The following is an 11,710-nucleotide window of genomic DNA, read 5'->3' as shown; positions in this document are numbered from 1 at the left end:
TGCCATATCAACGCATTACTTATACCTGCATCTGTTGTTGTAGAAATCTGTGAGCCATGAGGACTCAGGAATCCCTTTACCGTGGGTATGAAGACTAGCAAAGTTTAAAGTGTATGGAATGGGTAAGTGGTGAGGTTGCAGCAAGCACTAAGAAATGTATGGTGGCTAACTTATGAGTATAAGAATAAGAAGAAAAACTACGCATAATGGTCACAAACTAGTAATGATCAAGAAGTGATCCTGAACTACTTACGAGTCAAACATAACCCCACCGTGTTCTCTTCTCGAACTCACTGGAAAAGAGACGACCACGGTTACACATGCGGTTGGTGTATTTTAATTCAGATCTGGTGTCAAGTTCTCTACAAGCGGATATTAAAAATTCCCATCTGCCACATATCCGGGGCACGGCTCTCGAAAATATAAAACCCTGCAGGGGTGTCCCAACTTAGTCTATCACAAACTCTCATGATCCATGGAGGAAAGTCCTCCATTCAGGAACAATCTGATCAAGCTCAGAATCCCGGTTCACAAGACATTTCGATAATGGTAAAATAATACCTGCAAGACCTCCCGATGTACTGACACTCTAATAGGACCCGCGTGTATCTCGTCTAAGGCCACGATCGGATGGGAGATCCTATGAATAAAATCAATCCTCGAGTTTTCCCGTGGTGTCCCTGCAGTCTACTTGGTTTGGACCAACACTCATGAGGAGCACTGGCCTGGGTTATTGATTAATTATCCTCGGGGTCCGGAAAGTCCTTATGCAAGTTTTAGTTGTTATTAGGCAAATGGTAAGACCAAGTTTGGGCCTTGCTGGAAGAGTTTTATTGAAAGAGAACTATCGAGGGGGGTCCGTAAACCCCGACCGTGTTAGGAACGCAAAATCAGAGAACATAACACCAGTAGATAGAAACTAGGGCGGCAAGAGTGGAACAAATCACCAAGCAAAATTCCAAGCCTTCCACCCATTACCAAGTATATAGATGCATTAATTAAATAAGAGATATTGTAATATCCCATGATATCCATGTCCCAACAATGAACAACCTGCACGTGCACCTGCAACTAGCAATGCTATAAGAGGGGCTGAGCAAAGCGGTAACATCGCCAAACCATGGTTTGCTAGGAAGGTGGAAAAGGTTAGAGGCTTATCATGGCAATTTGGTAGGCCTGATAAACAAGTGGTAGGTAGCGCGACATAGCGATATCATCGAGACAACTAGCAAGCAAAGATAGTAGTGGTATCCAGGGTAACGATCATCTTGCCTGAAATCCTGCTCAGAAGAAGACCGAGTCCATAAAGTAGACGAACCAAGCATAGATGAACGAATCCTCACAATCGCAACGGTACTGGAACTATCGAGAAGAAGCACAACCGAAAAGAAGCAAACAACACGGTAACACACAAGCATAAACATGGCATGATGCACAACCAAGTATGATGCATGACAAGGCTAGATGATGTTACTCATGGCAAGAAATGATGCATACAAGAATCCCACATCAAAGCAAGTTTAAATGTGGCCGGAAACAACACATAACAATTCTGGAAGGTCCCCATATGTATATTTCGAATTTGGTATTGATCTGATTAAAACACAATTTTAAGTTATTAAATAGCAAGTTAAAGTTCACCAAGATGATCTATACATTTTTCTAGTCAAGTTACATATGTAGATCATGTAATTCAGAGCTATGGTCTAGAACATATGAGTTAAACAAGTTAAACATGGCATTGATGCAAAATGCATGGAAATATCATCCACAAACACTCCAAAACATGGATGCAACAAGGTATCATGAAACTACACGCAATTCTAACCAAGTTTCATATAGGACATGATCAAAATGGATCAACAGCCCAACCCATACACCCAAAGCAAGTTTGAATAAGAATCTGCCGAAAACAGCAACTAGGCATATTGCAAGCATCAAATCAACATGCTAGTGGAATAATATGGCCAAAAACTTGATATGTGCTCAAAGTAAAGATAGAATGCTTCAATTTATCTTTACTAATCAGGTTCATAAGCACCATTATTAATTTACTATGATCCATGCAAAATGCAAAGTTCTGGTACAGATTAGTACTTAGTGAAAAACTTGGCATATACATGAGCAGAGTTAAAATGATGGCATGTTTGAGGCATGAAACACCTATACTACAGTACTTAAACATGGCATAGAGAGGCATATCATGCTAGCATATATCATGTAGCTCAAATATGACAACATGGCATAAACATAGTTGCAACAGGTTCATGGGAATCATGAAGACAAGATGCAACCGCGACATAAGCCGATTCTCAGACTTGGTGAAATCCGGGAATGCAAAACAGCAACATCATGATGCTGAGTTTCGAGGCACATAACAACAAGCATAGCAATTTTAAAATTTATGAAAAAGACATTTTCATGTAATAAATATGGCATACTCCAACTTACTCAATCGGAACAACTTCATATGATGCATAAATTATTTACTATGATTTTTTTTCAAAATGGAACATGTTGTTAATAGATTGATAGATAAAGCATGATGGCAACTTTATTGCAAGAAAGAGACATTCTACATCACTTTTAAATAGCAACCAAAGGCATGGAATCAAATTACACATAACATAGAGCAATACACATCAAATACTCATATGAATATGAGCAAAGGATTAGTGGGAAACATCATGACAATATGACAAGTTTTATAACAGTCGGTTTCAGACTTAGTGAAATTAACAAGTCTGAAATCAGAAACATTGACTAGGCATGTTTACAAGCTCATGGCAGTCACATCATGGCATATCATGGCATGAAATAAATACTAGCAGCGACAATACATAAAGTTTCACCAAACACATGTTGACATAATGCTAATATGACATAGGCATTAAATCACACAAAAATAACAAAAGGGCAAGTTTTAATAGTTTCACCACTTAACAACGACATGCACTTTTGCAACGAAGATTCCCATAACAAGATGCATCCTAATATGCATGCAACTGGCACCATCATGAAGAACACACTGAGTAGATGAATTTAGATATATAGATCATCTCCACATGAGAAACATGCACAAAGTTAAGGCCACCACGAAATGCATATATGCTGTTAAAAATCTCAAGACTTAACCGATTTCTACCTCGTGCCAAAACTGGACGGAGCAGATCTGGGACAAGGCGTGCGGGTGGTCGCTTGTTTCACGAGATCGGTGTCGGGGCTGGACGAGGCCGTCCCGGCTGGAGGTTGTGGAAGGCCATGGCAGCGATGGCGGGGAAAGAGGCCGGCGGGCACGGGGCGAGGCGGATCCGGGTGCGCCTGCCCGGATCTGGCTAGAGGCAGGGCCGGTGCTCGCGGGTGGTGGAGAAGGTCCTAGAGGTGCGGATCCGGGCGGGATGGAGCTCCGGCGACGAGATCCGAGCGTGGGGTAGTAGCGGTGCCGAGTTCCGGCGGAGACGACGCGACACGGGACGAGGAGCCTCGGTCGCCGACGGGGTTAGCGGGGACGAGCGGGGGGTTGGGGCCAGGCTCCCTGGTGGCGGGTGCTCGGGCTAGCGTGGGCCAGGTGGCGGTGGGGATCGGGCTTGTGCAGGCCCAAGATGGGCTCTGTGGGGCGCGGGGAGGGCAGGTGGTGTGTGCTAGTTGGTTGCGGGCGACGTTGGGGGATGAGGTGGCTCGCGGGGGTTGCCTGGCGCAGGCGACGTTGGTGGTGGCTGACCGCTGTCTGGGCATCAGCCATGCACGAAATACAAGGAGAGGTTGGAAGTGGTGGTGGCTGGAGGTAGGTGGAGGAGGCTAGGGGTAGCTTTTGCCCATTTTTGGAAGGGAAGGTGGCTATTTATAGTAGGGGGTAGGATTAGGGTTCGGGGTTGCTTCGGAGCCCTCCGATCGTGATCTTGTAGCTCTGGCAAGAGGGGGAGCTAGGTGGGCTGCAGGTGAGCTGTGAAGAGGGGTTGGGCTGAGAAGAGAGGGAAGGAGAGCGGCCCGACACTGTTTTCGGATACCGCGACGAATATACCGACTATATTGCCACTATAGTTATCCGTTGGGGTATCAAACAGACTTTGAGTGCGGCGATATTTGGCAAGCAGTCTACCGATAATAAAACTAGACCACACGCCAACTTTCAAACCATTCCGAGAAATGTTTTATCACACTTATAAAATTATGTTTCAGAGGTGCCCGGGCGCGTGCGAGTGTGGTTGGACTCGAAATGGTCAACGGAGAGAACTGGGAGACCCACCAACGATGAATGGATGCAAGTTTTGAAAAACATGCATATGAAATGCAAATGATGACATGGCAAAGTGCAACACGCAAGAGAATGACATGGCAACGACGGTGAATAAATGGAAGACATCTCGCGCATTGGTGTCGGGGTGTCACACATGTACTCCTCAAGTTCATCTGCTAAGTCGATGATGGTGATGTAGTTGCTGTGGGTTCCGGTGGCAGGGAAGGAGATCCGAGGTGGTGAAAGACGGTCAGGAGTCGTGATGTCTGGTATGGTGGATAATTTTGTCGATGGAGTAGCTCAGGTGAGGTGGAGGACTCACGGCAGGAGTAGAACAAACCACACAAAGTTTTCTTTGACACCTAAGTGTAACTGAAGTAATTCTATAACGGCTCCCTTGGCTTGCAGGACTCTAAAAACGCAGGGATAGGAAAACCACCGAAATAGGATATGAATGCACGTGGGAAACAGAGCATTTGTAAACACATGATTTCTGTCAACTAGGGTGTTTGGTTCACAGGAATTGGAAGAGTAGAGGAATGGAAAGAAACATGGCCAAGTTAAAGTGAAACCATATGAAAGTGTGTATAGTTAGAAAGTTATTCTGCCACTAATACACTTAGTCTTGTTTTCATGCATAGGATTTTGAAAAGTAGGCCCAAGTGGATGTTTTGCTCCATTCCTTCACCAAAATGCATGAATAATTGAATAGTAGAGTGCCATAGGAAAATTTCCTATTGCTATGTTTTTCCTTCACTTTTTCCATTGAACCAAAATAGCCCTAATGGATCGACATGAATGTAGAGTAATAAGTGATGCGGCAGGTGTACAACCTCTTCGGTGTAGCCGTGTCGATCGTAGCATCATTGGGTTGGTCGTTGAAAAAGTTGTGGCGAGGTGGCTATCGGAGTTGTGGAGGAAGATCTGAGGCGCCTGTAGATGGCATCCAGGGCACTGCTCTGTGGTGATGGATGGTTCCATCGTTGGAGCAGCTCCGGCGAGTCATAAGACCTCGAGGATGAAGCAGTACAAGACATACATCATTAATCTCAAGTGAGATTCTAATAGCATCTCCAACAGAAGATGTAGAATGCATTACCAAAAAGTGATAGATGTAAAATTTACATCACCAAAGAACACCTGACTACAAAAGATGAGGTAAAAACTTTTGACTCTAAACTTAATTATCAAAACTGAAATTTTACTATGGAATCTGAATGCTACTATTGAAATTGAACGCACTGGTAGCAGAGAGGCACTTCACATGTAGTTTAGGCAGCTCGCGCACTAGTAGTAGAGAAACGTGATCTAAAACAGTAGGCGATCGATGGGGAACACATTAGCAGATAGTAGCCAAAGCAGCAGCACCTGGATGAGCAAAACGAACTAGAGCCAGAGCAGCAACTCGTGTAGATGCAGTAGCCAGTGTACCAGTAGTGCGATCGAGCAAGAGATGGAGCAGCAGCAGCGCGAGCAAGCGAGCGAGAGCCGGAGCAGCAGCGGCGTGACCGAGCGAGTGAGAGCCAAAGTAGTAGTAGCAGATCTGGCTGGAATTGCCGCCGCCGCCGAAGGATCCTCGCACTAGGGGAGAGCCGACATGGAGATGTCGCCTGCGGCACCAGTTTCGAGGTAGCCACGCCATGTGGGTGCAGGATCGAGCACCATCCAAGCCGGGAGGTCGAATTAAGGAGAAGGTGTGATGCGATGAGTGTAGAACCTCTTTGGTGGCACCGAGTAGGCCTCGGCTTTGTCCGAGGAGTCGGTGAGCACGTTGCGGTTTTGGCGTAGCAGGTTAAGGCGACATTGTGGGGATGGATCAGACGCGATAGAGAAGGCGATCATCGGAGAAGCTCCTTGGAGGTGGAGGACGGGGCGGCTGAATCGGCGGGACGACGAGATCGACGATGGATCCTCATCTAGGGAGATGTATGAGGGACATCGAGCTGTTGTGGTGGACGATGTCATCGAGGAAGAGGCTCTGGCTGGGCAGCGGTGGGGTGGCTGACAGAGAAGTGTGGGGTTTCGCGGCTGGAGCAGAGAGGTGATGGCGGCCTGGGATTTTGAATGCCGAAAAGGAGGTGATGGGAGGGGGGAACCATGACTTAGGGACACACTTGTCCAAATTGTAGGGTGTGTTACAAAAGTACCCCCACCGATTTGAACTAGCGGCCCTTTCGGCTCAGGGTTATAATGGGAATTCTGCGTGTCAGGATTTGGCAGCTGGAGGGAGTTTTCGCGCGCGTTGTAATTTTGGGATAGCAAGGCGCAGGTTGTGTAGGCGCGAGTTTTGCGAGCACGATATCTGAATTTTCGGGATAACAAGGCGCGGGTTCAATTTTAGGGAGAAGCCTAATGTGTAATTACTTATGTACCAAATCAATCCGCACTTCCCTCAACGAAAAAAAACGAGAGAAATAAAACTATTCGCATCACACAAAGAGAGAGTCTTGCCCGTTTTAGTGTACAAATGCTATTCATTGCTATGAATCCATGTTATGTCCAATTAAATTTTTTCACTGGTTGTATAATGCATGTAACCTACTCATACAAACATTTTAGTGCATTCCAAATGTCTATACTACCGCTGCAATTCGAACTAAATTTGAATTCGTTTCTCCATTTGAATAAGAATCTACAATCATTATTGTTGCCAAGTTAGACCATCATTCGTATATGATCTTAACAACACACCACATGATTACTATAGAGATAGATATGAACTATGTGTACTATATGAACTCGAATTGAAAATTCTGTATACACTTGATGTTGATTCCAAATAATAGTACATTCGACGTACTAACTAGATCTTCATGATCTAAGCCATGTTTCATACGTACACTGTGTTCGTCACAAAAAGTATAGTGCCCCGCCCCCTACATTATGAGAAGTATTTAGGCCTGAGCTACAAAAGCCACACATTATCACAAATTCAAATAAAATGTTCTACATCTATACCCCTACATAGTGTGCGAATAACTTTGAAAGATGGTCGTTGGACGAAGCCAATCCGATGGTGCAGAGATGGCAAATTCGGCACTACCGGCCATTGGATATCATCTACATTCCACCAGATTCTGCCACATGTACAATCTAGAAGACTCCATGGTTGAACTTAAGCATAGTGCACAAACCTCAAAACACAAGCACTTCTCCTTTCTTCTAGAATCTTCCGTATCATAATTGCCCAAACTTTTTTTCTAGTTGAATTGCCATTATTTGTTTTTTACTTTATGCTTTACAACGCACAATTCCATGACTCCTAAAATAGATTAACTTTTTTATAAAAAAGTAATTGATTTTGAATGAGATGAACTATAAGAATTAAATGAACAACTACATCATGCATATATGACTCAAAGCTTACATGCTATAATGTGGTATTTATTCATAATTTGGTTGCCAAATCTCATGCGTGCAATGCACATGTACCTTATGAGTATTATATGTAGTATAACATGTTCATAACCACACCATGTGTATCCCCATTATATATATTCATGAGTGCGTTGGTTTAAAAAACTGTGATCTCTTGTTCAAATATCTGAATCCACTCTTTATAATGAATTATGATCTCCGTTCATCTTTTACACCCACACAATCCTCTTCTCTTTGTAGCTAGCGCTAACTTTCTCACATGCATGCACACGCCCGCCCCCTCTCATCCTCCCTCAACGTCCCATCCTTCGCGCACATTCGTTATTTCTCTTTAGGTCGTTCACCCATGGTGTGTGTAGCCCCCTGGCTACTTCTTTCCGGCACACACTGGTCGATATACCTCTCTAGCCAAGTGTGTGCCTACCACAAACACATGCTTTCGCTCTTATATTCTAACTGTCCATGCCCCCCTATGCCCAATACGGTTCCACGCACGTGCACACTCCCACCCCTCTTTTCATCGATCTCATCCCCCGCACACTCCTCCCCCCTCAATATAGTAGGCCTCTCGCACGACCTCCTAGCTACATCCCTCTCTCTTTCTCTCTCCGGACCTTATTTGCTTCCAACACATGCATGCTTATATACCTACCGATCTCCCTACTTATAGCTAGGTCGACTATATGTATTTTTCCCCACGCACCGGTCGACGTACCTCACTAGTTATGTCCCTTTATCCAACACGCGACGATTTATCTTCCTATGTAGTTACGTTTTCTTACCACAACCATATTGCCCCCTCATCATCCTTGCATACCTCCCGACCTGTCTCTCACATGCACGTGCATAGATAGGCAGACATCCCCTCTCTTATTGATATTGCAGTCGTACCCTCCGTTTTTCTAGCAGGCCTCTCCGAGCATTTGTGAGAAGCAACTCCACCACCAACCCTCCGCCACTCTAACTTTGTCTCTCCATTCATTAGATCCGTGTATTGTATTGATTGTTTAAATGGTATCCGTCTAGGGTTAGTTATTAATTGTTTCTTCTGTACAAATGATTTTTGCTAATAATCTAACAAGGGTTAGTGTTCATGCTAATAATTCATAGCCATATCTCAAGAATTTATTTTGGATATCCTACGTATATGTTTGTGCCAAAAAATATAGAATGGTATGTACACCGATGGCTCCGGCCAGTGGCACCCCCTGTTGTAGATCCTCCAACCGGCAGTCCGGGCAGGAGCAGCCATGCCCCCCTAGATCCGAAGAGCATGTGGAATCTTAGGTGGACCGCATCAGTGACTTCCCGGATGCCATCCTTGGGGAGATCATATCGCTATTCGCCACCAAGGATGGTTGCCGCACACAAGTCCTCACATCTCAGTGGCACACTCTCTGGCACGCTATCACATCCCTAGCTTCCGGTAATGCACTAGGCTAGCTTCATGTGTGCATCATGCTTAAATTTGAAAGGAATATGAAATGGGGATTACGTAAACCCTAACACCACCTTAACAAATTGGGTTCTACTAAAATAATTTTCAATGAAACAAAAATGCCCTTCCAAAATGTTAATGATTTAGGGAAGAGGGTGAAAACCCTAACCATAAATGTTGCACATTTTTTCAAGGTCAAATGGACTTTGAATTAAATCATATCATTTTTTGAATTGGGTCTATTTAAATACTATATATATTTTAAAGGCTCCAAATAATTCGAAACTTGGGGAGGGCCTCTAGAATATTCCAATGTTTGCCCACAAAAAGTTTCAAATTAATCTAAATAGATTTAATGCCCCAAACTAAATCCAAGCAGAAAAGCAAAACATAAAACAGAAAAGAAATAGGAAAACAGAAAGAGAGAGAGAATACTTGCAGCCCACCTACCTGGCCCAGCACTGTGCGGTCCCACTAGGCCAGCCGACCAGTGTCGTCATCCTCCTCACACTAGTCGGGCGAGCGTGTGGCCGATGCGCACGCGCGCACAGCTCGCCATGCCACTAGGCTGCCAGTCTGCATCCTCGGCCAGCGCATGCGGGTGCCATCTAAATAAAGGCATCCTATCCATTCGCCCCCTTGCCCTATCCCTCTCTCTCCCCCACCATGGCCGAGCTCGTCATTGATCCGCCAACGTGAACCACCGCACCCACCATGCTCCCATCACCTCCTCTCCGTATCTGTGAGACTCGCCGTCGACCACTACGCTACCTCACCCGAACCCCAAGCGCTCGAACGCCCTGAAGCGACCGCCATGACCTCATCTTCCATCTTCGGTCGCCGAGATCACCACCACCGTTCTGTCACCGTCCGTCTGTCCTTGATCCCGCTAAGCACATTTGTCGACCCGTCGTGAGCTCCTACTCATTTCCCCCACGTTTGCGCACTTGTTCACCTGCCGTATGTAATGCCCTTGATGCGGCTATATCTCCCACGTGTCGAAGCATGACTTAGAGGCATAACCGCATTGAAAGCAATGTCACAAGTGAGGTAATCTTCACACAACCCATGTAATACATAAGGGAAAGAGATACATAGTTGGCTTACAATCGCCACTTCACACAATTACATGAATAAAGCATTACATCATCCAGATACAAACAAGGTCCGACTACGGAACCAAAATAAAAGAAGACTACCCCAAATGCTACACAGATCCCCGATCGACCCCAACTGGGCTCCACTACTGATCAACTAGAACGAAACAACACAAAGGACAAGATCTTCATCGAGCTCCTCCTTAAGCTTGGTTGCGTCATCTGCACGGTTCAACGGCACCTGCAAGCTGGTTTTGGAAGTATCTGTGAGCCACAGGTACTGAGCAATCTCGCACCCTCACGATCAAGACTATTTAAGCTTATAGGTAAGGCAAAGGCATGAGGTGGAGCTGCAGCAAGCGACTAGCTTATATGGTGGCTAACATTTGCAAATGAGAGCGAGAAGAGAAGGCAAAAGCACGATCGAACTACTATGATCAAGAAGTGATCCTAGAACAACCTACGTCAAGGATAACTCCAACACAGTGTTCACTTTCCGGACTCCGCCGGAAAGAGACCATCATGGTTACACACGCGGTTGATGCATTTTAATTAAGGTCAACTTCAGGTTTTCTACAACCGGACATTAACAAATTCCCATCTGCCCATAACCGCGGGCACGGCTTTCGAAAGTTCAAAACCCTGCAGGGATGTCCTAACTTAGCCCATCACAAGCTCTCACGGTCAACGAAGGATATTCCTTCTAGCTCGAAGACCCAATCAGACTCGGAATCCCGCTTACAAGACATCCTCGACAATGGTAAAACAAGTCCAGCAAAGCCACCCAGATGTGCCGACAAATCCCGATAGGAGCTGCACATATCTCGTTCTCAAGGCACATCGGATGAGCAAGACGTCGGGTAAGCCAGCCCATAGTTTCCCCTGGTAGCCTCGGACATCGCTCAGTTGGACCAACACTTAGAGAAGCACTGGCCCGGGGGGTTAAAATAAGATGACCCTTGAGCCGGCCGACTCAAGGGAAAGAAAAAGGCTAGGTGGCAAATGGTAAAACCAATGTTGGGCCTTGCTGGAGGAGTTTTATTCAAGGCGAACTGTCAAGGGGCTCCCATTATAACCCAACCGCGTGAGGAATGCAAAATCCGGGAACATAACACCGATATGACGGAAACTAGGGCGGCAAGAGTGGAACAAAACACCAGGCATAAGGCCGAGCCTTCCACCATTTACCAAGTATATAGATGCATTAATTAAATAAGAGATATTGTGATATCCCAACAAAATAACCATATTCCAAACATGGAACAAGCTCCAATCTTCACCTGCAACTATCAACGCTATAAGAGGGGCTGAGCAAAGTGGTAACATAGCCAAACAACGGTTTGCTAGGACAAGGTGGGTTAGACGCTTGGTTCAACAATATGGGAGGCATGATAAGCAAGTGGTAGGTATCGCAGCATAGGCATAGCAAAAGAGTGAGCAACTAGCAAGCAAATATAGAAGTGATTTTGAGGGTATGGTCATCTTGCCTGAAATCCCGCAAGGAAGAAGAACGAGTCCATGAAGAAGACAAACGGACGTAGTCGAATGGGTCCTCACAAA

The sequence above is a fragment of the Triticum urartu genome, chromosome 4 (genome assembly GCF_003073215.2).
Source record: "Triticum urartu cultivar G1812 chromosome 4, Tu2.1, whole genome shotgun sequence".
Lineage (NCBI taxonomy): Eukaryota > Viridiplantae > Streptophyta > Magnoliopsida > Poales > Poaceae > Triticum > Triticum urartu.
This window is presented reverse-complemented; position numbering follows the sequence as displayed.